General features: G+C 39.8%; 1 protein-coding gene, 1 non-coding gene and 1 pseudogene across 2 annotated transcripts in view; all 3 read left to right on the top strand.

Moving 5' to 3' along the window:
• The window catches only part of LOC109933936 (PC3-like endoprotease variant B), a 746,762-nt gene that overhangs the window by 492,966 nt on the left and 226,741 nt on the right, over nucleotides 1-27,055 (top strand). The gene's annotated exons all lie outside the window — the stretch shown is intronic.
• Nucleotides 4,420-4,520, top strand: LOC125483422 (annotated as a pseudogene).
• Nucleotides 6,411-6,515, top strand: LOC125483423. Its single transcript, XR_007262371.1, has one exon. It is a non-coding gene; the product is annotated as a U6 spliceosomal RNA (small nuclear RNA).

Raw genomic sequence — 27,055 nt, 5'->3', positions numbered from 1 at the left:
GTGTGGGTAGCTTTTATAAAACTGTGACCCATTGGGCACATTTTCAGAAAGTGATCCACTGTGTTACAGATAATGCATTTACTTTAAATAGCTGGCCACGAGCTGTGTCTGTGAGGTGTTTTTGCTCCATAGAGCTGACAAATGGTGCCTGTCCTACTCACTTCTTTTCTCTAGTGCATTGTATGTGGTTTCGTATCTTAAGACTTAAAGAATCTGCTGATCTTCTGTGCAAATATTGATCATTTGTTAAGATTGATCTGTGTTGTTTCCATACATTTGTTCCATTCACCATCTGAATAGCTTTCTCTAGTCAAAACTTATTTGGACAAAAATAAATCTGACAAATATGCAATAACAATTCCTAAAACTATTCTGTTTTGTATATATTTTGACGAGAAATCACCATAGTCACAATTCCCACTAACGTGTAGGGATCACTATTGAAATTATCAATTGTTTCCCCTGTCTGCTGAATGCTTTGATTAAATCTTGCTCTTTCAATAATTATGTTAGTTACAAGGTTGGAGTAATCATCAAAGACTTTCAGTACTCTTCAAAAGTATCTGACAGCATCCCATGGGCGTTCAACTTTCTTATCTTGACTGACCATTCCCAGCAACCCCACAATTACCCAGGATACCCTTTCCCCACCAACTCCTCTGTGCTCCTGACCCCACAACACACAGCATCCCCTCACTGTCGTTGCTGACTCACCCTCGTTGTCTTGAACCTTCATCCAATGTGCCACTGTCGTCATCCTCTCCGTTGTGCAGTGTAGTTCAAAAAGTAAAACTGCGGGTCAGGCACAACTGCACAAACTGGACTCTTGCATGTCACCTTTAAAGGAAAGTGAAGCGAGGGTTGTGAAATTCTCTTGCACTGCTGACTTGATCTTGAAGGTAGGAGGTCATAAAAGAAAAGTCTTATGCTAATGCACATTCATAGCGTGCAATGATATTACAATAGGAACTTGCCACAAGCCAGTATGAGGCCTAACATACCACTGACATCATCTCTGCAATTTAATCCACTGCCAGGAGATCAAACTTCTGGCTCCTACCTCAGTCAGTCACACTGCACAACCCACATTCTGCTCATGCATGCTCCATAAATCCAGCCCCCTGCCCCATACCACCTACTACATCCCTGGAAATATTCTGGTTACTTTCTCCTGCGCCTACTCAAAGGTCCTCGTATACTTAGTAAAATACAGTGACCAAAACTGGACAGAATATTCTAACTGTAGCATAAGAAGACCTTTATATAGGCTCTTGTGGCATAGTGATAATGTCCCTACTTCTGAACCAGAAATGCTGAAGTCCAACCTGCTCCGTGGCTATTTAATAACATCTCTGAACAACTTGATTTGAAAATATCTATAAAGATTCAGTACACCTTCCCTACTTCTCGTTACCTCTTTTTTTCTGCAGCACAGATCCCATATGCTTCACTGACTAATTACAAACATTCACTAATAAACCTGTTGGACAATAACCTGGTGTCATGTGATTTCTGACCTTGTCCACCCAAATCCAACACCAGCACCTCCACATCATCAGTATCCTTTAGGGAAGGGTGTCTTTGGTTCTTAGCTGGTCCAGCCTACATGTGACTTCAGACCCACACCAACGTGGTTTACTCTTAATTATCTTCTAAAATGGCCTAGCAATCCATTCAGTCATAATAATTGCAAGAAATGATCAAAAAATACATGGAAACAGATGGGGACAAAGCATTAACCTAGGCACCGGAAAAGACAATGACAAATACAGCCCTTGTTGGCCCTGCAAAGTCCTCCTTACTAACATCTAGGGACTAGTGTCAAAATTGGGAGAGTGTCTGTCAAACTAGTCAAGCAACAGCCTGACACAGTTATACACATGGAATCATATCTTACAAAAAATGTCCTAGACCCACAATCCCTAGGTATGTCCTGCCCCACCAGCAGGATAGGCCCAGTGGAGGTGGCAGCACAGTGGTGTACAATTAGGAGGGAGTTTCTGTCGGAATTCTCAACATTGATTCTATGTAGTCTCATGGCAGCAGGTCAAACATGGACAAGGAAATCTTTTGCTGATTACCACACACCGTCCTCCCTTGACTGATGACTGTGCTACCCCATGTTGAACACCAATTGGAGGGAGCACTGAGGGTGACAAGAGTGCAGAATGTACTCTCAATCTCGTCACCAAGAGTGGCTCGGCATCAGCACTAGTGATCGAGCTGGTTGAGTCCTGAAGAACATTTTTGCAAGTCTGTGTTTGCAGTCTACTGGGTCAGTCAGTGATAAGATGATGTTTCCCCTCACGAGAATGTCCATGACCAGAGAGCATAGTGTCAGAGTAAAGAGGTGCCAATTTAAGACTCAGATGAGGAAGAATTTCTTTTCTCAGAAGTTTGGGAGTCATTGGAATCCGTGTCACAGTGAGTGGGGACAGAGTCCTTGTGTATATTTAAAGCTGAGATAGATTTTTGATCAATAGGGGAATCATAGTTTTCAGATGAAGGGCAAGAAAATAATTTGAGGAATGTTGGATCAACCATGATCGTATTGAATGGCAGAGCAGGCTCGAGGAGCCAAAACAGCCTACTCCTGTTTCTATTTCGTACGATCTTATGGCAGCAGGTGGTGAGGGAACCAACAAGACGGAAAAACATACTTGACCTCATTCCCACAAATTTACCAAGCATGGATATATCTATAACTGTATTGGTAGGAGTGACCGCTGCACAATTCTTGTGGAGACAAAGTCCCGCCTTCACATTGACAGTACTCTCAATCATGTTGTGTGGCACTGTCACCGTGCCAGATGGGACAGACTTTGAACAGATCCAGCAACGCAAGACTGGGCGTCCATGAGGCACTGCGGGCCATCAACAGCAGCAGAATTGTCCATCAACACAATCTGTAACCTCATGACCCAGCATAATTCCCACTCGACCATTGCCATCAAGCCAGGGGATCAACTCTGGTTCAATGGAGTGCAGGAGGGCATGCCAGGAGCAACACCAGGCATACCTGAAAAATGAGGTGTCAACCTGGTAAAGATACAAAACAGGACTACTTGCATGCCAAATCAACATAAGTAGCAAGCAACTAACTAAGCAATCCTATAAGCAATGGCCAGATCCAGGCTCTGTAGTTCTGCCAAAACCAGGTGTGAATGATGGTGGATAACTAAACATCTCACTAGATGAAGATCCCACAAATATCCCCATCCCCAATGATGGAAGAACTCAGCACATCAGTGCAACAGATTAGGCTGAAGCATTCACAATTGTCAACAAAAAAGAATCTAACCATCGTCCCCTGACATTTAAGGGTATTACCATCACTAAATCCAGAATTATTACTAACCTGGGGATTACTATTGACAGAAAATGGACTAGCCATATAAATACAATGGCTACAAGAGCAGATCAAAGGCTAAGAATCCTAAAGCATGTAACTCACCTCCTCACCCTCCAAATATTGTCCAAAATCTGCAAGACAACAGTCAGTAGTATAATGGAATACTCTCCTTTTGCCTGAATATATGCAGCTCCAATAACACACAAGAAGCTTGACACTATCCAGGACAAAGCAACCTGCTTGATTGGCATTACATCCACAAGCATCCACTCCCTCCACCACTGACACTCAAGCAGCAGTGTGAACTATGTACAAGATGCACAGCAGAAATTCACCAAGGCTCCTTCAGCATCACCTTTCAAACCCACAACCACAACCAGTAAGAGCAGTGGATACATGGGAACACCATGACCTGCAGGATCCCTTCCAAGCCACTCACCATCCTGACATGGAAATATGTTGCTGTTCTTCCAATGACATTGAATCAAAATCCTGGAACTTTCTCCCTAATGGCATCATGGATCTACTTACAGCACATAGCAGTGGTTCAAGACGGCAGCTCACAACAACCTTATCAAAGGCAACCAGGAATCAGCAATAAATGTTAGTCCAGTCAGTGATGCCCACATCCCATTAATGAATAGAATAAACTACTCTCTCAGTATATTTTGCCTCCCTTAATGACCCCATGCACATGAATCCCTCGGTCCCTCTTTCTCTATGAACACTTTAGAATTGTGACATTGAGTCAGGAATGTTTCTCTCTATCCCTTTTGCTAAAATGTATCACCTCTCAGCTCTCTGTTAAATTATACCTGTCACATGTCTGCTCGTTCTGCAAGCCTTTTTCCTGTCATAATCAATTGGTGTCATTTTCAGTGTTATTAAACCTCCAAGATGGGTATAATTGGCAAATATTACCAATTTACTCTGTATTACAATATTCAAATCTTATTTTAAAAAAAAAGTCAGCCTGACAGTGACCCTTGGAGAACACCACTGTCTACCATTCTCCAATCAGAAAAATAACCACTTAAATTGTCTTGCTGTTACCTGTCCTTAAGTCAATTTTTATCCAAGGTATGCACTAAAATTGGAACAATACGAGAAGATTACATGGCCGCTGCACAAAAATGAAATGCAAATTCATGAAGCATTCCACAAAAAACTTACTCTCCTATTCTTTGAACTTCAGTTTTGGTTCGTGGTCTTTTATGCGACCTTTCCCAGACGTTTTATTGAAATTGTTTAATTGAAATTATGAACAGTATCCACCACATTCCCTTGTCAACCTTTTCTGTTACTTAATGAAATGCTTCAATTTGATTAGTCAAACAAGATATCTCTTTTACAAATCCATGTTGACTCTCCTTAATTAATTCAAAACTTTCCAAGGGCTGTTGTCTTTCCCCTTGATTTTTGTTTCTGAATCTTTATCCACCACCAACCTGTAGTTACAAACACTGTTGTGTGCATTTTTCCTGAGCAAGTATGCGCAGCAACTGTCAATGCACCACATAGCACGATACTTTACAAAGGGAAATTAATCATTTGAACATCACAGTTCTAGAAGTGGAGAGATTTTTAACATTAATGATTAGATTTATTTTATTTGTGGCAATTGAAGCTAAAAATTAAATGTCTTACAACTAGATAAAATATGAAACAATATTTTTTTCCAAATTGAGAGTCACATTTCGCATTGGAAAATAGTGTAGAGTTGAACACTTGCATCACAGCTGACAGGATAGGACGATACTAAGAATACCTTTCAGGAGGCCAACTACTATAGTACACACCACTGACTCAATTTCAGTAAAGATTGGGGTCAAACAAGATTACATCATTGCACACGTTTTCTTCTCTGTTTTCATTGCTGCAAACCTGCACCTCGCCTTCAGTAAATTACTGTCATACGCGAAGATCATCTATAGAATAGACAGGAATCTTAACCTATGCCACCTTCAATCCAAAACCAAAATCACACCAATTTTAGTCATTGAGCTTCAGGGTGAATATTGCGCTTGTGAGCATGCTCACTCAGAAACTGAGCTCCAGGTCATTGCTGAATCCTCCTCCGAATCATGTGAGAAAATGGGACTTTCACTAAACACCCAGAAAGCCAAGACCCTTGTTCGACCAACTCCCACAGCATAACATCTCTCCATATTGTTTCAAATCAATGGATTCATTCTGCGAAATGTGGACCTTTCTTGACAAAGGTAAATATGAATGACAAAATTCATCACCATCTCCAACAATGCCAAATTAGCGTTTGACTGACTGAGGCAAATATTATTTGAGGACGAGGTTCTCAAGCCTGAGACCAATATCGAGAGTTTTGGACAACCTACAGCATGTAGCTTGAAGCCAACCTAAAGAATGATCAGCAGTGCCTTCACAACCCTTTCAAACTCCTATATCTGGAAGGGCAGTAAATAGCAACACTGTCTCCCAAGCCTACATGCCCAGTATCAAGGTACTTATTACTCCGAATGAGCTCCACTTGGTGGGAAGATCAGTTACTTGCCCAACACCAGAAATCTGAAGCAAATACTCTACATAAAGTTCTGTTGCGTCTGAAGACTCCCAAAATGACACTTGGAATGCTTTAGGAATATCCTCAAACATCTGTGAAAAAGTCAAATGTCACTGGACTTTATCCACCACCAACCTATAGTTACCAATGCTGTTTTGCATCCTTTCCTAAATAAGTATATGCAGCAACTGTCAATACAGCAAGATATTGTGCAAAGGAGAATTAATTATTTGAAGATTACAGTTCTAGGAAAGGAGACATTTTTAATATGAAAGATTAGATTTGTTTTATTTGTAGCCATTGAAGCTAAAAATTAAATGTCTTGTATCTGCATAAAATACTAAAATGCCTTATGAACTCTTGACAAATATTGCCAATTGACTCTGTATTCCAACATCCAAATCATTTTTTAACGACGCTGCTCCTAACACTGACCCCTGGAGAATACACTGTCAACCATCCTACAGTCAGAAAAATAAGCACTTAATTTGTCTTGCTGTTATCTGTCTTTAAGTCAATTTTTATCCAAGATAAACACGTACTAAATTTGGAAGGATACAGGGAAGAATAGCATGGTCTCTACACAAAAATGACATGGGAATTCATGAAGCATTTCACAAAAAAAAAGACTTACTCTCCAGTTCCTTGAACATCAGTTTTGTGGCTTATGAACAATTAAAATGGAAAATGTTTACTTGGGAAGGCATTGAACACACTGAGAATTTTATCGAGCACACACCATTGCAAAGTCACAGTATCACAGAGAGTGCTAAATCTTCCAAACAACTTATCCAATTGATCCTCCAATCACCAACACACATGTAAGCAGTGCTCTTGTCAGTCACCTTAGAACCCATTGAACTAGAGTGGAAGCTAACCATTCCCAATGGTGAGGCAAAGGCCTAGTATTATTCTCACTAGAATATTAATCCAGAAACTCAGCTAATGTTCTGGGGACCTGGGTTTGAATCTCACAATGGCAGATGGAATTAAGAATCTACTGATGTCCATCAAACTGTTGTGAATTGTCAGAGGGAAAAAAACATCTGGCTCACTAGTGTCATTCAGGGAAGGAAATCTATCTTCCTCACCTGGTTGGGCTTACATGTGACTCTCAACTGCCTGCTGGGCAATTAAGGATGGGTAATAAATGCTGGCCTAACCAGAGACGCCCACATCCTATAAATGATTTTTTTAAAAAATTCCTAAAGGACTGTCTAAGATGAGGAAGAAGTCACCTGAATCACCAATTGCTGATGTTGGATGCTACAACTTTTAAATGTCTGTATCAGTTCTTTTGATTATTAATCTATGCCCCTTTATCAACAGGGATTTAACAGTTACTTTTAAATCATGTTGATATAAATTTGTGAGTTGAAGGAGATAAATTCAGAAAGTGATACATCTGGAGAGGGAGTCATTTACATTTATGCGGAAAACAATGATCAGCTGACAGCTCATTACAACTTCCCAAATGACAACTAATCATAATTTTACTTTTTATTCATTCATGGGATGTGGGCTTCACTGACTGAGCCAATATTTATTCCCTATCCTAGTTGCCCTTGAGAAAGAGCAAACTTCTTGAACTGATGCAATCCATTTGCTATAGGTAGACCCACAATACTATTAGGAAGCAAGTTCCAGGATTTTGCCCCAGCAAAACTGAAGGAACAGTGATGTATTTCCAAGATAGCTTGGAGAGGAACTTGCAGGTGGTGGTGCTCCCATGTATCTACTGCTGTATCTAGATTGTAATGACTGGGGGTTTGGAAGGTGCTGTCTAAGGATCTTTGGTGAATTTCTGCACTGCGTTGTATAAATGGAGCATCAGTGGTGGAGGTACTAAGTGTTTGTGAATGTGGTGGCAGTCAAGTAGGCCGCTTTGTCCTGGGTGGTGTCAAGCTTTTTGAGTGTTACTGAAGCGGCATTCATTCAGACAAATGGGGAGTATTCCATCACACCCCTGATTTGTGTCTTGTAGATGGTGGACAGGAAAGTTGATGGCAGGGCTACTGATTTTATAGAGGGGGCAATTGAAAGATGTTGCCACACCAAGCTTTTCAGGATATGAGTAAACAGGAGGAGCCTTAAAAAAAAAAGGAGAGGTGATCTTTTTTATGATGTTACTCAGTGACTTGCTGTTAGAATTCCAAGCCAAATTTCTACCCTTGTGAAGAACAGCAGTAGAGGGGCTTGGCAGCAAAAACATCTGGTTTCTCAGTTGCTTCAATGTAGTGAACAGTTGGCTCTTTTGCAATGGTAAAGCAAAGGAAATTCAGAGGTGCTTGTATGAGTGAGGCTGTGTTGGTAGGCTTCCAAATCTGGTTTGCCTTTAGGCATTCTTGGTAGTGATAGTTTTGCTGCTCCCTTCAGATTAGAGGTCATATAAATCTGATTGTAGAATCTCCTTAACTTACTCAGCAAACTAAAAATTGGTATGTATGCATGGAAGGCTTGAGATCATCAATACAAATTTTATCATGTTCCATGGGCAATCCTAGATTTATTTTTTATAAAAGGGGGGATCAAATTTAATCAGAAGGAATTGTTGTGGATTTTTATCTCACAATTTTGAACAGTTTCATGACAGAAATTCATTCCTTCTCTACTGCTATGCATTAAGCACTTCTGTCAAAGTCTTTGAAGAAATAGTATTACCTCAGAAACCTAAATTTCAATTGCAACACAGCAAAACATTGTTGTTTGGATGCTTGGAAAATAGGTAGCCAAATGGGATGAAGTAACACAGGCTGCAGAAATACCTCTGTGTCAAGTCAGGTTTCTGTTCCTTTCTGTGACCATTTCTTCGTGTTTTGGGTAAATATTACTACAGTGCATATTATCTCCTCATGCAGCAGTTTCTGGCAAGAAAGTGATGATTGCACTCATTAGCTAAAGGATATCGGCCCTGGTCCAATGAACAGATCTGTCTGCTGATTTCAGCTACAAAATAGCACTGGGATTCACAAGCTTGACATTGTGGGTGTGAAAATAATAAAACTGAACTCCATCTTTAGCCTAGTTGCTATGGATGCAGTTAGAGGTCATAGTGGCAGCTGCTAACTAGTTGCCATTTTGCCAGATGCTCCCCTCCTGCTCTGTGTTTTCTTGCACCCTGGTTTCTAAAGGTTTCATGGTATTTAATTCCTCCTACTTATTTGGCATATGTACCTATTGAAAGGCATGATGCGATTCCTCCTACATGGAGATTTACTGTCAGGGATGATGGCCATTTTGGTGCTCCCTTGAGATCAGGGATTTTACAAGACTGACTTTAAAACCTGCTTTAAACTTGTTTAGCAACAAAAACAAGTTTGGTGTGTACACAAGGAAATCTCTCCATGCCTCCAATAAGAATTTTATTGTGCTGCCTGCTGATAGTCCTGAACATAATAAAACAACTGGAAGTAAAATTAAAGCAGCAGGATAGTTGTAGATGTTTATGTGAAATGAAGAGTTCATCAAAACGAAATGTCCCTCAGCATTTCTAATAATTATTTGCAAATCTTAAGTACATTTTATGGTCGCATTTAGTCAAATTGATATCACAGTTAGAAACAAAATAAAAGAGAATAATAGGATAGCTTTGAAAGTATTTATATCATGTGAGAATTTGTTCATGGTACAAAGTGAAATATATTTTAGTATATTAAGACAATAGTGTGTTAGATTTAATGTCTGGGGGTAGACTGGGAGGTAGAGTCCTCATTTGATGCAAGCAATTATATATTTAATGCATCTGCAGCATTTTCATTCAAAAACCTGGCACTCATTTAATGTAAATACCTTAATTATTCCAAAGGAGAGTTTTCATGCAGGTTTTGATTATGAACTATATGTTTAGAATCTCTGAAATTCACTTCCATAATGCACATAACAAGATTTGTAATTCTTGAAAATATGGTGCTTTTAAAAGTATTAAGAAAATTGAATCATTGACTGAACTTCTCCTTGATGGAATATTCTTTTGATCTTTTTCTTTAAATATGAGAGAACTTAGTTCCACACCCAACATTCCAGCATCGGACGACATGGTACTCCCCACCCTGCAGTCCAGCAGCCTCCAGGACTCAATATTGAGTTCAGTCATTTTTGAGCATGAGCACTGACTCCCATGTTCTGACTCCAATCCTTACAAAGCGGGCCTTGTTATCACATGGGCTGCTGTAAACAACCCATTGTCAGCTAATGGTCCCCATCAGCAACTCTTGATTCTCCCAGGCTGATCTTTATCCATTCCTTTGTCTGACCAACTTGTTCTCTCTCTCTGGGCTCCATCTCCACCTATCAATTACTCCTCCCCCACCCCGTTTTCGGTATAAATACACCCAAAATGTTAAATCTGCTTTCACTTCACAGATGTTGCCAGGCCTGCTGGGCTTTTACAGCAATTTCTGTTTTTGGTACATGGTCCTCCCAGCATTTCATGATAAAAGTCATCAGTGCCGTTTAAGTATTTAAATGAATTGCCCTTGCATTATTGTGCAAGATCTGTTCATTCCAACATAGGCACAGGCTGTACTTGATGAGAAGCAGTCCCAGCGCTGTGACCTGCAGAATCAGTATTTGGCTCTCATTTCATAGAATAAGAAGAAACATTATAAGATCGTTTTGTGGATAATCTTGATTTATACGGCATATTTCAACGTAAGGTTATTCCAGAGGAAGGAAACCAAGAGGTGGCTGAAAGTGGGATCAAGAGATGGATTTTGATATTTTTTTTTGAAAATACTGTTCGAAATGGAAGGATGCAGAGTGAGTTCAAGAGGACTGTGTTGGGATATTGGAAACTTGGGTACCAATAGTGTAGCAAAGGAGGTGATGCATGAGACATCAAAATTTGAAGACACATGCTTGAGGGAAAGATGCAATGGTAATGGAGTACAAGGCTATGGAGAGGTTTCTAGATGTGGATAAGGATTTTAGATGTTACATTGCAGAATAGCCAAACAGTTAGGTTGGTGAGAACTGGATTGAATGATGAATGAAAAATGGATTTGGGAAGAGAGAACATCTGTGAAGATAAGGATTCTTGGTGATCCATTTTGTACAAGTTTGGAAGTTAGCACTGAGTCAAAGAGATTGCCAGGATTGTTTACAGCCTTATAATACTCAGGGAAAAGGCTGGAGTTAGTCCTAAATATTTGCGTTAGATATAGTATTTCTGGACATATTAACTTTTGTCTCCTCAATATTTATCCTCTTAAATTTATTCCTTCAGAAGAGGTTCCTTTCTGGTTAGATCAACATTTGTTGCCTATCCTTAAATGCTGTTAAGAGGTGGGGTGAGTTGACTTCTTGAAATGTTGCAGTCTCATGTGATGCACATGTAAGCACAGCACAGTTAGGAAGGGAGTTCTAGGCTTTTAAGGCCAGTGACAGTGAAAGAATGGTGTCATAGTTCCCTATAAGGAGGGCATGCATGGCTTGTAAGGGAGCTTGCAAGTGTTAGTATTCCCTTGCAAACTACTACCCTTGTCTTTCTAGGTGGTCGAGCTCACAGGTTTCAAAGCTGTTATTGGAGGAGGCTTGGCAAATTACTGCAGAGCATCTTGTAAATGGTACAGATTTTGCCATTGTGTGTCTGTGGTGAAGGGAGTGAATGATTAAGGTGATGGCTGTATGCCAATCATGTGGGCTGCTTTGTGCTGGATGGTGTCAAGTTTCTTGAATGTTAAGAGCTGGACTCATCTCGGTGGAATATCCCGTCACAATCCCAATTTATGTCTTGTAGATAGTGGGCAGTCTGTGAGGAATTAGGATCCAACTTAGTCACCACAAAACTCCCCGTCTCTGGCCTCACCTTGTAATGACAGATTCATATGGTGAGTCCAGTTCAGTTTCTCCAGGTTGTTGATATTTGGGATTTCAGTAATGGTAATGCTTTTGAATGTCAAGGTTAAATCCTGTCTTTTTGGAGATGATTATTGTCTGGCACTTATGTAGCATGAATGTTACTTGCCACTAATCAGCCCGTAGCTACTCAGCTCTGTGTCCGGGGGGGAGGGGGGCACAAATAATGCTGAACAGTGTACAATCATCAGTGATCACCCCCACTTCTGACCTTATGATGGAGGCAAGGTCATAGGTGAATCTGCTGAAAATGGTCTGGAATGAACTAGAATGAGCAATTCATTCCACGATGTCCTGGGATTGTGATGTTTGCCCTCCAGTAACCACAATCATGTTCCTTTGTGCCAGGTACAACTCCCACTAACAAAGACTTTTCTCCCTAATATGGGGAATGACCCACTTACATGGGGATGACCTACTGCCTATATAAAATATTACTGAGGGACAGCATGTAGATGAGAAGGAAAAGGGGCCAAAAATAGATCCTCAGTATACATTAAGGATGACCACATGAAGACTGAAGGAGAAAAAAATATTGGAAGTGCACTAGCTGGTTGAAACAGATATATGCTCAAACCAGTGAAGGGCACTTTGCACAGAAAATGAGAAGTTATGGATGCACCTGTCAAAAAGACATATAAAAGCAAAATACTGAGGATTCTGGAATCTGAAGTAACATAAACAAAGGGCTGGAGAAACTCAGCAGGTGGTAGCATCTGTTGTGAGTGAAACAGAGTTAATGTTTCAAGTCCAATATGACTTCTTCTGAAAACTGCACTTGGTTTTCCCTCTCTCTACAGATGCTGCTGGACCTGCTGAGTTTATCTAGCATTTCCTATCCAAAAGACATGTTGGCTGAAGAATAATAATGTGATACTGACATTTATGACAGCAGTTTTAGCGCTATTGGTGGTGCAGAAATTTGAGCAAAAGTACAGCTAACTAGAGAGTGAGGGAATAGTGAGTCTGGAGTCTTCAGGTGACAACATGTCAAAGACCTTGGAAAGGTAAATGAGGTGCGAGAAGATAGTGTTAATAGGCATTTTTAAAGATTAGTTTTTAAGATGATGCTTTAGGTGGTTGAATCAAAGGTGGGGTATTAGAGATCAGTGTGATGATGTTTCAAAAAAGAGAATAGAAAGTTAAAGCAAAAGGACCAAAAACCTCATAATGTTGCATGCCATAAGTAATAGGATATTGAGGGAGCATAATCTAATTTTCATGGAGGAAATGATATTAGAGGATACAGCAAGTGATGGTACGAAAGCTTCTAACTGATGGGGGTATCTGAGGGGTTTTGGATGACCGAAAAACTTGCAGCTGCACAAATCTCTAAACTGCTGGGACAGCACGTCAAAGTAAACAGCTCAAAGGACATTGTGAGTTAACAGCATTGGGGATGAATCTATGCTGGCACTTTTATTGTTTATCTTAAGCTATCCATGGCTCTTCCACTAAAGTTATGGCAGACAACTGAGACAATCCCTGTGGAAATTCATCCACTGGATTTAGATTATATATTCAATTTCCCTCTTCCACCTCTGTTTAACTAAAGCAGTTTGAAGAAAATGAAGGACATGCTAATATAACCAATCCTTCAAATGTTTTGCTTATTAAGAACAGTACTCAAATGCTAATTTTGGTTACTGAGATTGCTTTTGCAAAAGTCAAATAAAATTCTGAGGCCATAAATGTTTAATTCTAAGGCTTTTTTTTGAATCAGAAAGAGTCATTGCTTGAATTCTGCAAGGCCTATGCTTTTTTTTAAATTAAATATTAGGTAGAAATACCCAGAGTGTTTTGCACTATTCGGAAGTAATGTTCATTGGGATTGCAGTTACTGGTGTGACAATTATACTTTATGTTAGTAAAGATATTTTAAATGTTGCAGTTACCAATTCGCTTGCAGGAAATGCTGATTACCGCTGTGCGATGTCCAGTAAATACACACATTTGCATTTTAGGAAGATGGTAATGTAGAGCTGTGATCAAATGCTGAAAATTTTTCAGTTGATCTGAGTAGTCATAGAAGATCGATCTTAACGGCTTCTGTTTATTCCTTTAATCAGAATTTATTTTCCTTTTCCTTTATTTACTGTTGATATTGTGCAGCTGATTGCAGAGAAATGACTTTTTTACAATTTACTGTAGCACTGCACACTAAGCAAACAAAAGGTGCTGATGAAACACTCAGAACCCATTATTATGTAAATTGCTGCTGCCTGACACTGATTCCATCTCCAGCCACCATAATCTGGTCCAGTCCTATTCACTGACAATAATTTTCATGATTACAGACTTTGAAAGTGACCAGAAATGTGGATTAGCTGTTACATTTATCTGCTTTTAGTACTTGACCCGAAATTGGAGTTTGAAGGTTGTATATAATCAAAACAAAAATATCACAGCTTTGTCTGTGCATGGGTCAATAAATATGAGTCATATCTAAGAAAAAAATTCACTCAGATCATTTAAATGGCGTCTCCAAGTGGATGTGGGAAGAGCAGATGTTTTGTTTCACTGAACATCGCAGTTGTATCAGCCATCCATGACTGTTGGAGATGTGTCACCTGAAGTAGCCATACCAACACCAGAAGGGACAATAAAATGATTGTTACGTCGTTTGTAAATTTTTGGCTGAATTTCAGATAATTTTGGATTCTTGTATTGTTGAAAGTTGTATTGCAAAAAGAGAGCAAACTTCTTTGCTGTTCAGTCGGCAGTTTATACATTTTCAGTGAGTAGTCTTTTCATTTAAAAAAAAAGGTACTTGTTAAATCTTTTCCCTGTTAGTTGGGAAACAAGAAGAATCCTATCATTTTTGTCAGTAAAATTGCTTACATAGGTTAGTAATGCAGCAGTCTTTCGATCTGACTTGTGAAATGTCTGTTAGTAATGTTCCATGAAGGTGTTAGAGGAGATATTCAATTTTGGCGAAGGTGCAAAATGGGTTAGTAGGCTGGCCTGCAGCCATTCGGTACAATGGCAGCATTAAAAGGAGGCTGAGATAACAAGGTGTAGAGCTGGATGAACACAGCAGGCCAAGCAGCATCAGAGGAGCAGGAAGGCTGACGTTTCGGGCCTAGACCCTTCTTCAGAAATGGGGAAGGGGAACGGGGTTCTGAAATAAATAGGGAGAGAGGGGGAGGCAGATAGAAGATGGATAGAAGAGAAGATAGGTGGAGAGGAGACAGTTCGGTCAAAGAGGCAGGGATGGAGCCAGTAAAGGTGAGTGTAGGTGGGGAGGTAGGGAGGAGATAGGTCAGTCCAGGGAGGACGGACAGGTCAAGGGGGCAGGATGAGCTTAGTAGGTAGGAGATGGAGGTGGGGCTTGAGGTGGGAGGAGTGGATAGGTGGGAGGAAGGACAGGTTAGGGAGGCGGGGACGAGCTGGGCTGGTTTTGGGATGCGGTAGGGGGAGGGGAGATTTTGAAGCTTGTGAAGTCCACATTGATACAATTGGGCTGCAGGGTTCCCAAGCGGAATATGAGTTGCTGTTCCTGCAACCTTCGGGTGGCATCGTTGTGGCACTGCAGGAGGCCATTCAGTTTGCAATGATTGTCAGACCTATCCAGTAATTCCCATTCCTATCATAGCATCTTGCTATGAAGAAAAAAAAATCGTATCACTTTTGGTTATTCTGCAAATAACTCAAATCTGAGAGTTTTTGCACTTTAACAAGACTATTCATGATTTTGAACATCTGTGTCAAACATCCCCTAACACGAACAAGGAAGGGTAACTCGACCTAAAACCTTAACTCTGATTTCTGTCCATAGATGCTACGAGACCTGCTGATACTTTCCAGCAATCTCTGTTTTTGTTTTGATTTACAGCATCACAATTCTTTCAGTTTTTATTTAGTATTTAACTCCCTGCCACATCTCTTCTTGAAGTTCAGCACCTCTCTACGACAGGATTTCCATTCCAATCTTATTTTCTTGTCCACCGACATTAATTTCACTTTCACTCCTGATGCTCGATTAGGTATTTACTAAAACTCAGTTCCACAATCACATCACATTGCTCGGTGACGACCTCTGGCTCAGACTCACCCCACATGGATTCCGACTCAAGTTTCAACCCTCGTGCTTTGAATCCACCCAGGATCACAGGTATCTCTGTGATGTTCAACATTCCACAGACAGCTGCTCTCGCTGCATCCTGAGATCCACACTCCGTGCCATGCATCATCATATGTATACTCTCAACCTTGAATTCTGAGGAAGGGTCACTCGACCCAAACATTAACTCTGATTTCTCTCCATAGATGCTGCCAGACCTGCTGATATTTTCCAGCAATCTCTGTTTTTGTTTCTGATTTACAGCATCCACAGTTCTTTGGGTTTTTGTTCCCTAATATTATGTATTCTAAGGAGAACACAGCCCCTTCCTTGCTCCCCAACTTCTCCATTAATTGAAACTCCTCATCATGGGAGATATTTTTCTATTCCTCTGTTCTGATATGTTGTAACGCACCTCTGAAGCAGGTGGGGCTTGAACCTGGTTGCCTCATGGTAGAATTGATTGGATTAATTTTCTTATGCACCCTCTCCAAAGCTTTTTGTACCTGATCTAGTGAGATCACCCACTCAATTTTCTTTAACAATGAAATCAATGGAAAGAATAATCAGGTGTGGTGTATGATGGCTGCCAATTGGCTACCATTTTTATTACATCATCACCAAAGTTAAATCTCTCTCCAGCACCCTGAAAGGTTCAGAGCAAAAAAAGTATTGTTTTCTATCTTTTTCTCCCAACTGGTGAAGATTTATTTGTAATCTATTCTGCAGCCCAGAAATTTGTCCATTCACGCTACGTGGGTGTCACAGCATTTATTGTCCATTTCTAATCGCCATTGAGAAGGTCGTGGTGAGCTGCCCTCTTGAACTGTTGCAGTTCCTGTAGCATAGGGACACTCATAGTGCTATTAAGGAGTTGCATGCTTTGGCCCAGCCGACACGGAACAAATGGCAGTGTAATTCCAATTCAGGAAGGTTTAGGCTTGGAGTGGGACTTGCAGGTGGCAGTGTTCCCATTGTAACTGCTGCCCATGTCCCTCGACATATCAATGACCATAAAATGATGAACACTATCACAAGTGAACCTGATCTGTTCTTGCTTAATGTCAGATAGTAAGAAAGAACAATCAGGAATGAGGTCTGCAGAAATCTTTATTTCTGTTCCATAACCTCATGGCAGCGTTGCCAACTATAGTGTATTAATTGTCGTTTTGGCTCACACTGATTAAGTTCTCATCAAGGACTTGTAATCCTCGATGGCTTGGTCTGATGTTATAGATTTTATCATCAAGTCATCAGGAGAATCCCCAAGTTTCAGATTGCTGGGACAGTGTATTTCAAAATATACGAGGCGCAAATGTGTATCACAAGTTAAAAGTTACACTGTTGTATTAAATTCTGGTGTGTGCATAACATTTGAATTTACTTTGCTGGAAGAAAACGTACTTACCATTAAATACACTGAACCCTTAGGCAGCTGTCAAAGCCAATGAACTAAGAAAGTTATAATTACTTAAGTGGATTTGACGAAAATCAGAAAGATGATTGTGCCACATTAAATAACAATTGTAACTTTAATGATATGTTGGACTAGAACACAACAGTCTTCAACAATTTTGTACACTACAGTGTACGTTTCTAATTACTCTAGTGGTTTCCTGTTCCCTGCTAAGATACAATGTTCTCAAATACTGTGCAATAGTTATGTGGAGAGCTTTGCTGCGCTGTGTGCAGCTGCATGGTCATTGATAAATTAGCTGTAAATTGCTGGTAAATTGCAGATTGATAACAACATTCTATATTCACTAATTCCGAGCATTTGCTTTGGACTCAAACTTCCAGAACTATTTGTTACTGATGAAATCCAACTGTGATCCTGATATTTTTTAACGTGAGGAGACGGGGTAGTGTAACCCTTTCCATGAGGCAAGTCCTGAACACACTGAATGTACAATAACTCATGGATATTTGAGCATTTTTAACAAGCACAAGCACATGTATAATTAGTCCACGTTATAGCTACATAATAACAGCAAGAGAATGATGCTCAAATGATTCATCTTGAAGTAATGTCATCGTAAACCACTATAATGAAACTCCTTTTATGAACGAAATATATCAACAAGCTCCATATCCGCAATCAGATCAGCCATGATCTGACCAAATAACTGACCAAATCTGACCTAACTTTTATGTTTCAGAAAATATTTATTTTGACTTCTTTTGATAGTAAAATTCTATCATAACTAATACTGTGCCTCTGTGCCTGGGGAACATTCATATTTGGTTGGACTCTTAGGTTCATTATTTGAGCATCAGCAAACCATTAACAAGTTGAGTCTTTTCTTTAAAGCCAAACATCCAAGCCCTCATTACAGCTGAATAGAAACTTTCACGAATCAATTGCGTTATGTAGCAATCCATTACCATGGTGGTAGCCTGTTGGTTGATGATTTCAGAAGAGAGTAGGACTGTGTTTTATCTTTTAATTTTGTGCACTGAAGTAATTGTTACAAAGTCAATGTCGATTTTGCTGCAAAAGGAATTGAGTTTCTGAACTGTGTATTTGATTTGTTATATCTTTGTAATTAAAAATGATGAAAATAACCAGAAACCAATTTTATTTGTTTTAGTTACAACAGTAAAGATGAAAATTCATCAATCCTCAACTAGCAGCAGAGACTGCAGTTGAAGGAGGAACATTCAGTTATGTCAATTCTCCAATCTCTGCTTTCTGCAAGTGACGCTCCCCAATGGAAATGATTAATCGAAACATTTTGCCATATTTCAAAAAGTTGCTCATTACACACAATACAGTGGGATGATTCCATACTGGAATAAGACTCTATATAAATGTTATTTATTTGTTTCTACCTTTAGTTATGGGCCTCAAATGGTTAGTCAATATTAAAGAAGTGTTCACAATTCTCTCTTTCCTTTGCCCTTCAGAGGCCATTTTACAATTCTAATTTAATATTGTAAGTAGGTTTAACGACTTGTACTTTGTGATTCCTGTGAGCACTAGTTTCCAGTCAATTACCTGTTGACAATACTGCCATAGAACTACTGTTTAAGAACTGGTAGATGTCAGCAATAAACCATTTCTAAGAAGTGGCAGTTCTTCAGTCAATTATGTTTGTTTCAAGAATATTTTAAGTATAGAGGACTGAAAATTCAAGGTCCACGTTAATGATGATTATGTTGTTATTGTTCTAGCAGCATCCTCCAGTATTGACCTTGCTGAAGTTTGCAGGGTTCTCAAGGGCATATCATTTCCTCCCATTGATAACCTAGCTAACTCTTAACAGCCTCTTGTGTAAGGAGACAACTAATTTGTTTAAAAAGACTCTGGTTTTTCTTCAGGAATCTATTTAATGACTTTGTTTTCTATCTCACAGTGTGGCACACCTGCACATATATCAAGATATACAGATAAAAACAGTATATTTTACCTCTCTTGACATGGCAGCTTATTGTGATAAGCCAAATCTGTTTTGAGACATACCTTAATCCATTTAAACAAATTCATGCCTTCTTTGACCGTAAGATATAGGAGCAGAATTAGGCCATTTGGCCCATCAAGTCTACTCCATCATTTGATCATGGCTGATATGTTTCTTAATGTCATTCTCCTGTCTTCTCCCTGTAACCTGTGCTCCTTCCTAATCAAAAGCCTATCTATCTCTGTCTTAAATAGACTCAGTGCCTCAACCTCCATAGCTTTCTGTGGCAGAGTTCCACAGATTCACCACTCTCTGGTTGAAGAACTTCCTCCATATCCCAGTTCTAATGGGTCATGCCTTCACAAGGCACAAAGGCTGTGCCTTTGGGTCCTAGTCTGTCCTACTAGTGGAAACAACTTCTCCGCTTTCAATCTAACGTGCTCTCATTGTAGAAAAATTTACTGAGGTAGTTCACAAAAGCATACTTAGATAGAAATATTCTGTAAGTTTCAAGAAGCTCCCCTCTCATCCTTCTAAACTCCATCAAAAAAATAGATCCAGAGTCCACAACCACTCCTCATAGGGCAAGTCCTTCAGCCCTGGGACCATTCTTGTGAACCTCCTTTGGACGCCCTCCAACGCCAGCATATCGTTCCTTAGATACAGGGCCCAAAACTGCTCACAGTATTCCAAAAACGGTCTAACCAGAGTCTTATACAGCCTCCAGCAGTACATGTATTCTAGACCTCTGGAAATGAATGCTAACATTGCATTTGCTTCCTAACTGCCAACTGAACCTGCACGTTAACCTTTAGCGAATCCTGAACCAGGATCCCAAGTCCCTTTGTGCTTCAGATTTCTGAAGCCTTTCCCCATTTAGAAAACACACCTCTGCTCTTCCTACCAAACTGCATAACCTCACACTTTCTGATATTGTATTCCACCTGGCACTTCTTTGCTCACTGTTCTAGCATGCCGAAGTCCTTCTGCAACCTCCCACCTCCTCAACACTACTTGACCTTCTGTCTATCTTTGTGTCATCTGCAAGCTAGCAACAATGCCCTCAGTTCCTTCGTCTAGATTGTTGATTTGTAGCGTGAATAGTTGTGTACCCAACACTGACCCCTGCAGAACTCCACTAGTCACTGGCTGCCATCCTGAAAAAGAGCCCTATATCCCTACTCTCTGTCTTCTTTGAGTCAGCCAATCCTTGCTCCTAAAAGCATGGGCTCTTATCTGATTTAGCAGCCTTCTGTGTGCCACCTTGTCAAAGGCTTTCTGGAAGTAGTGGATCCAGAGAATCCCACTTGAGTTAGGCTAGTGTTGTCAACAACTTGTGTGAATATATGATGCTGTCATTGTAGAAGAATATACTGAGGCAGTTCACAACAACATTCTCAGATAAAAAATGAATATGAACCCATGAAAGACATATTAGGAGGGAAGGAATTATACATGGGAGGTTGTAGGAGGCTTATTCTTCCAAATGGGAGTCAAAATCTGAGGAAAACTGCAATACTGTGTCATTTAGTGTTATATTCAAATATGCAATGAGAAATCACACACAAAATTCAAATATCATTTATGTGCTGGATTCACTGCCAGTTTAACTTGTATAGCAATCGATTTCTTTAACACAACCATTCTTTACCAAAACCAAGAACCTAACTAAAGAGGTGGGGAAATTATTTTTCAGGTCTCTTGGTTAGAATTCCTTCTGTGTAGAGAGACCTGATAAAATTTCTAAATCTTGACCTACACCTTGTGCACTCTTGCATTTTAAGCACAAATTCTGCTGAAAACCCAAAATACCCTACTAATTTTCAATGTTGTCTAAGATCAAAGTCTTTAAAATATAACATTTTAATCATTTGTCTAGATGGCAGTCAGAATGTAGATTTCTTCCCAGATTAAATAAAACAATAAAATGTTTGCCAAAAGGCAAGTTCAGTACCTTGCTATCCTCAAGTGCTCAGAAGTATGTCATCCATCATAGAAAGTACATTTGCATCATGTCAAAAGGCAAAGAAGCTCAATACTTGCCAGACTGAAGCTCTAGTAATAATGTTAGCACTGATGTTATCACCGCAGGAATCAACTTTATTCATAATTCTGATGAAAAATGAACTTCCGCCTGAATCATACAGTTGCATTTTACCAGCCCTGTGGGGAAAGGCCGAGAGGCAGGAAGGTGGCAGGTGGTGGCCAATCATCTTCCACTCAAAGTGCCACTTTGTTGGTGGTGGAAAACTTGGCAGCTATCCCACCTGTCCAAAGCCCATTTGAACCACTTAAGTAGCCAGTAAATGGATGCTTCCCACTTCTGCTGACAAAATGCGACCCTGTGTTGCAATGGGCTCTCTCCGCCTATCCCTGGCTTTAACACCCAGCTTGCCACCACCACCGAATTCAAATCATAGTTACCGTTTAAATCTGGGTTGTAGTCCCCCAAGTTTAAGACTGTGTGGAATTAAAGAAGAGAAAACATCATGGCCCTGCTTGTTCTAAATGGATTGCCAATGTGCCACAAAAACATCAACTACTTTTGCATCGTAATAACTCTTGGCAGGTATATGACAGTTGACTCTATTTCTCTGCCACTCTTAATGTGATTTTCCTTAAAGAAAAAAGTATTCTGGCCAAATATTTTGTTGGTGGAAAGAGAGAACACAATAATAAACAAAACCTGGCTCAATATAATGCTCTAGTGAATCTTTCTTCCCAGTCCAATGAATTACCAGTGGGGAGCTAAGTGAAGCTGGTCATCACTCTTAAAATTTTACAGGCCAATATTTCCAAATTTATATGCTGATAAAATGAGAAAAAAAAGTGAAAATGTGTTTACCACTGGACCGTAAACACACAGAACAAGACGTAACACACTATTTAACAATATAGCAACTTACATCTGTAAATGCAGTAATGTGACTTGATGCTCAATCGTTTCAATATGGTGCAGTCAAAGCATGTAGCTAGCCTAATTCTAACCAAAATGCTACAACTTTTTTTTTGCTTTTGAAATAATTAGGAGGCTTCTTTACTTCAGTAATTAGTATGTATCAATCCTCTGTGGCAGAAGGAATAAATAGTTAGAGGCAAGTAACTTTTACTTGCCATACCTGTTAAAACCAAATGAGAAATCCAATCTTGAAAAAAAATCTCACGAGTTTCAGAATACTACACAACATTCGGTTTGGATTTTAAAAAAACGAAAATGTCGAAGTAGCACAATAAAGGTCAAGCCAATTATATGAGGACTTATGAAACAGGTCTCTAATGCTTATCTATCAAGATGCTGAAAATTTCATACTTCAAGGAAGACTGCAAAAATTTTTCAGTCCATACTTACCATTGCCAAATTTTATGATATGATTCTTGGGTTGTTTATGAATATTAGAATATCACCTATACAGTGCTGATCGCACCTCATTGTTCTAACACTTTATGGCTTGGGAAAGTTCTATTAAAGATGAAAGAAACAAGACAGTTATACAAGGATGGTGCTTGCACTATATAATTCTCCTAAACAAAAAAAACTCTCAAGTGAGCACTTTACTATAACAGAAAGCAAGTGGCTGCTGTGGTAATGACTTGCAGTTTACAGCTTTCATTTGTTACATTTACTCAATAGCTGTTGTGTTGAGATTAACTGCTTAAATGGTCTGCAGCTGTCTGTTATGAATTAGGGGAGTTTAATCAAAGTATTTCTAATGTAGAGCACAATGATAATACACGGGGGAAGTACTATTTAAGAGATAATGATGGTTTCGGAAGATCACTGTAGTAATGTTTAGTGCGTATGCCTTCAGCACTAGATTTGTTGTTGTACTGAATATGTTTAATGGATCAGTGAAAACCTGCCTAATGTGGGATTGTTTGATGGGGCTGACAGAACTGGAATTAGCCCATTGCTGTTTACTGCACACAGCCATTAAGATTAATTGCTGCCAGATAATTTTGACTGTTTTTATCTGTAGGAACGAAAGTGTCACTAATGGTTTTATAAATTGGCTTGCTACTAATGGTGGTAGAAAGTGTCCTGTGTTGTAAAACTGGCTGACAGTAGTTGGTCTCTACTTCCTAATGCTCATAGTGTTGGTTTACGTTTTCCTGGATTATGATATGATCTACAGGTTTCAGCTGCAAGACAATACATGAATATAAACTTCAACAGAAATTTATTGTTTTCTCAAATGTGTATTTAACAATATTATATGTTCAATAAAGAAAACCTTTTATATTTATTTTCTAAACTTTTTATTGCAGTTATAAGCAAAAGGTTCAAGTTTGACAAAACTAAGTAAAGCTTTTTAGTCTGGTACGCAGCTAGGAAGTGGGATTTGTGCTTCAGATATAATTGTCTTTTCTGTTTGTCTCTCCTCCAGAGATAAAAGTTTTTTAAAGGCTAGCAGATCTCTCATGGTATTTCTCAGTGTGACAGAGGACATTCTATTTAATCATTATTTTATGGTGTCCTGGGGATAACATCAGGACTGCTGATTTCCACAACATTAATTAGTCAAATTCCATTGTACTGACTGGGATTTCAAGTCTCCACTTCTCCATTTATCTGTCATTATTGACAAGAAAGTTGTTTAGTTCTGATATTCACTGTCATTGCCATTACCATTACCAAGCCCGACAACATTAACATCCTGGGGACATTGTATGAATTTGCATCAATATCATGGCTACGGGAGCATATCAAAAGCATTTTTAAAGTTCATTTACAGGAGGTGTGCAGTGCCAGTTGGGCCAGAATTTCTTGCCCATCCTTAGTTGCCTTTGAGAAGCTAGTGGTGAGCTGCTTCTTGAATTGATGCAGAGAAAGTGCTGTGTTAAGGACAGAGTTTCTGGACTTTGACCCAGCAACACTGACAGAATTGCAATATATTTCCAAGTCAGAACTGTGAGTGAATTGGAGGAGACCCTGCAAGTGGTGCTGTTTCCATGCATCTGCCAATAGTCTTTGAGGTGTTAGTGCTCGTGGGTTTAGAAGGTGCTGTCTAAGGAGCCGAATTGAATTTCTGCACTGCATCATGTAGATGGTACACACTGCTGCTACTGAACATCGGTAGTGGGGGGAGTGGACTTTTTCTTGGATGTGGTGCTAATTAAGTGGGCTGCTTCGTCCTGGATGGTGCCAGGTTTCTTGAGTGCTACTGGAAGTATCCAGGCAATTGGAGGGTATTCCATCACTCTGCTGTAGATGATGTTCAGGCTTTGGGGAGTCAGGAGGTGAATTATTCACTGCAGGTTCCCAAACCTCTGAACTGTATTTATATGGCTAATCCAGTTTAGTTTCTGGTCTATGGTAATCCCCATGTTGATAGTAGGGGATTCATTGATGATAACACCACTGACTGCCAGTGGTTAGATTATTTTCTCTTACAAAGGGTCATTGCCTGGCACTGGAATGGCATGAGTGTTACTTACCATTTTTCAGACCAAGCCTGGATGTTGGTGAGGTCCTAATGTATTTGGACATGGACTGTTTCAGTGTATGAGGAGTCATCTATGGTGCTGAATGTTGTGTAATCATCAACGAACATTCCCATTTCTGAGCTTATGATAGAGGGGTAATTGATGAAGCAGCTTAATACGGTTGGGCCAAGGACATTACCCTGAGGAACTTATGCAGAGATATCCTGGGCTGAGATGACTGACAACCAACAAACATAGCCATTTTCCTTTGTGCCATGTATGTAATATCTTCAGGAGCTGAGTAACCCTGTTGAACTCAGAATGGATATTAGTGAACAGGTAATTGTTAAGCAAGTGCTTCTTGAGTGTGGTGGTAATTGGCTGATTGGATTTGTCCTGCTTTTTGTGTATTGGACATACTAGGTAATTTTCCATGTTGTCAGGTCATTGCCAGTGTTTTAGCTGTACTGGAACTGCTTGACTAGAGGAGTGGCAAGATCTGGAGGGCAGGTCTTCAGCACTATTGACTGAATGTTGTCAGGGCCCATAGCCTTTGTAGTATCCAGTGCCTCCAGATGTTTCTTGATATCATGTAGAATGAATCAAATTGGATGAAGAATAGCACCTCTGGTGCGGGGACCTTTGGAAGAGGGATCAAGTGATCTGCCTCCAGATTCCACCAATTACAAAGTGCAAGTCATTGCTGTGATGGAATACCCTCTATTTGCCAAGGTGGATGTAGCTGCAACAACTACAAAAAAGATAAACAATATTCTGTTTGATCACTTCTGCAACTCAATATCCTCACCCCTTCCCTAAATTATCCAATGCTTGTGGTGTGAACTGTGCAACAGAACGTATTGCAACGCTCATGAAGCATTCTTCAGCAGCACCTCCGAACTTGCAACGTCTGTGTCTTGGAAAGGGAAGATGTTATGGGATTAACATTACCTTCAAGGTCCTGTCCAAGTGACACACCATCTTGACTTGGACAAATCGATAATCTTAGCTGACAGCATTGTGAGAATATCTTCACCATGTAGACTGCAATGATTCAAGAGGAAGGTCGACAACTGTCATCTCCAAGGGCAACTAACTAAGGTGGCAAGAAATGCTGTCTTGTTAGTCACCCCATGTCACAAGATTGAGAAAAACACAGAAAGGTAGAATGAAGGCAAATGTTACTGGACTACAATCTACAAGCCCATCCTATTGTTACAGAAAAATGAATTCAAATCCCACTGTGGCAGTTGGTTGAATTTAGATTGAATTGATTAACATGCCTGGAATAAAATATTAATCTCAAATATGGTCCTTATAATCACAGGATCTCAAAAAGTAAAAACCTTTGGTTCATCAAAGGCCTTTAATGAAGGACATTGGCCATCCTCACTTGGTCTGAACTGCATGTGATGCTAATACCACAGCAATGTAATTAACTATTATCTGCCTTTTCAAAGGACTGAGCAAACTGGCACAGAAAGTTTGAATGAAGTTGGAAGGATCATCTAGTATCAACTATCCAGAATCAATCCAAACTCTGGAAATGCTGGAGGTACACCTTACCCAGCTAATCCTCACAATCCTTTTCCTAACATTTGGGACTTATACCAAAGTTAGGGGAACTGTCCACAGACTCATCTCGCAATAGCTTGACATAGTCATGCTTACTATATATAATCAGATCTCAAATTCAATGTCCTAGAATGCTCCATCACCTTTGCTAGGCATGTCCTGTCCTGCCCTGCCAGCACCTGACGTACAGCACAGGAGTATACAGACAGGAAGGAATGATCTTGGGAGCCTTTAACATAAAGCTGTAACCCCAGGACATTCTGATTAATCCAGTTAAACATGAGCAAGGAAACTGCCAATTACCACCTACTATCCTCCATTAGCTCCTTCCTGTTGAACACAATGTGGAAGAAGGTGACAAATGCAGAGAATGTATACTGGATGGGGAATTTAATGTCACTCCATTATTGACTGCACTGGCCAACTCCTGAAGTCCTTTGTTAATTTAAGAGACTGCTATTATGGACAGTACTCCAGATTTGGCCTCACCAGTGTACTATACAACTGAAGCATAACCTCCCTATTTTTGTATTCAATTTCTTTTGGGATAAATTGTAACACTCTACTACCTTTTCTGATTTCTTGTTATATCTGCATACCTGCATACCCAAATACATCTGCATCTCAGACTTTTGTGATCTCCCACCATTTAGATACTATATACCCTTCCATTCTTCCTATCAAAATGGAAAGTTTCAAATTTTCCAACATTATACTGCATTTACCACATCTTTATCCACTTATTTAACCTCTTTATATTGCTTTGTAGCCTTCTTAAGTCCTCTTCATAACATACTTTTCCATTTGAGATAACAAGGTGTAGATCTGGATGAACACAGCAGGCC

This window comes from Rhincodon typus, chromosome 6, assembly GCF_021869965.1.
Source record: "Rhincodon typus isolate 14 chromosome 6, sRhiTyp1.1, whole genome shotgun sequence".
NCBI lineage: Eukaryota > Metazoa > Chordata > Chondrichthyes > Orectolobiformes > Rhincodontidae > Rhincodon > Rhincodon typus.
The sequence above is the reverse complement of the archived record's forward strand: the minus strand, read 5'-3'. Positions and strand labels throughout refer to the sequence as shown.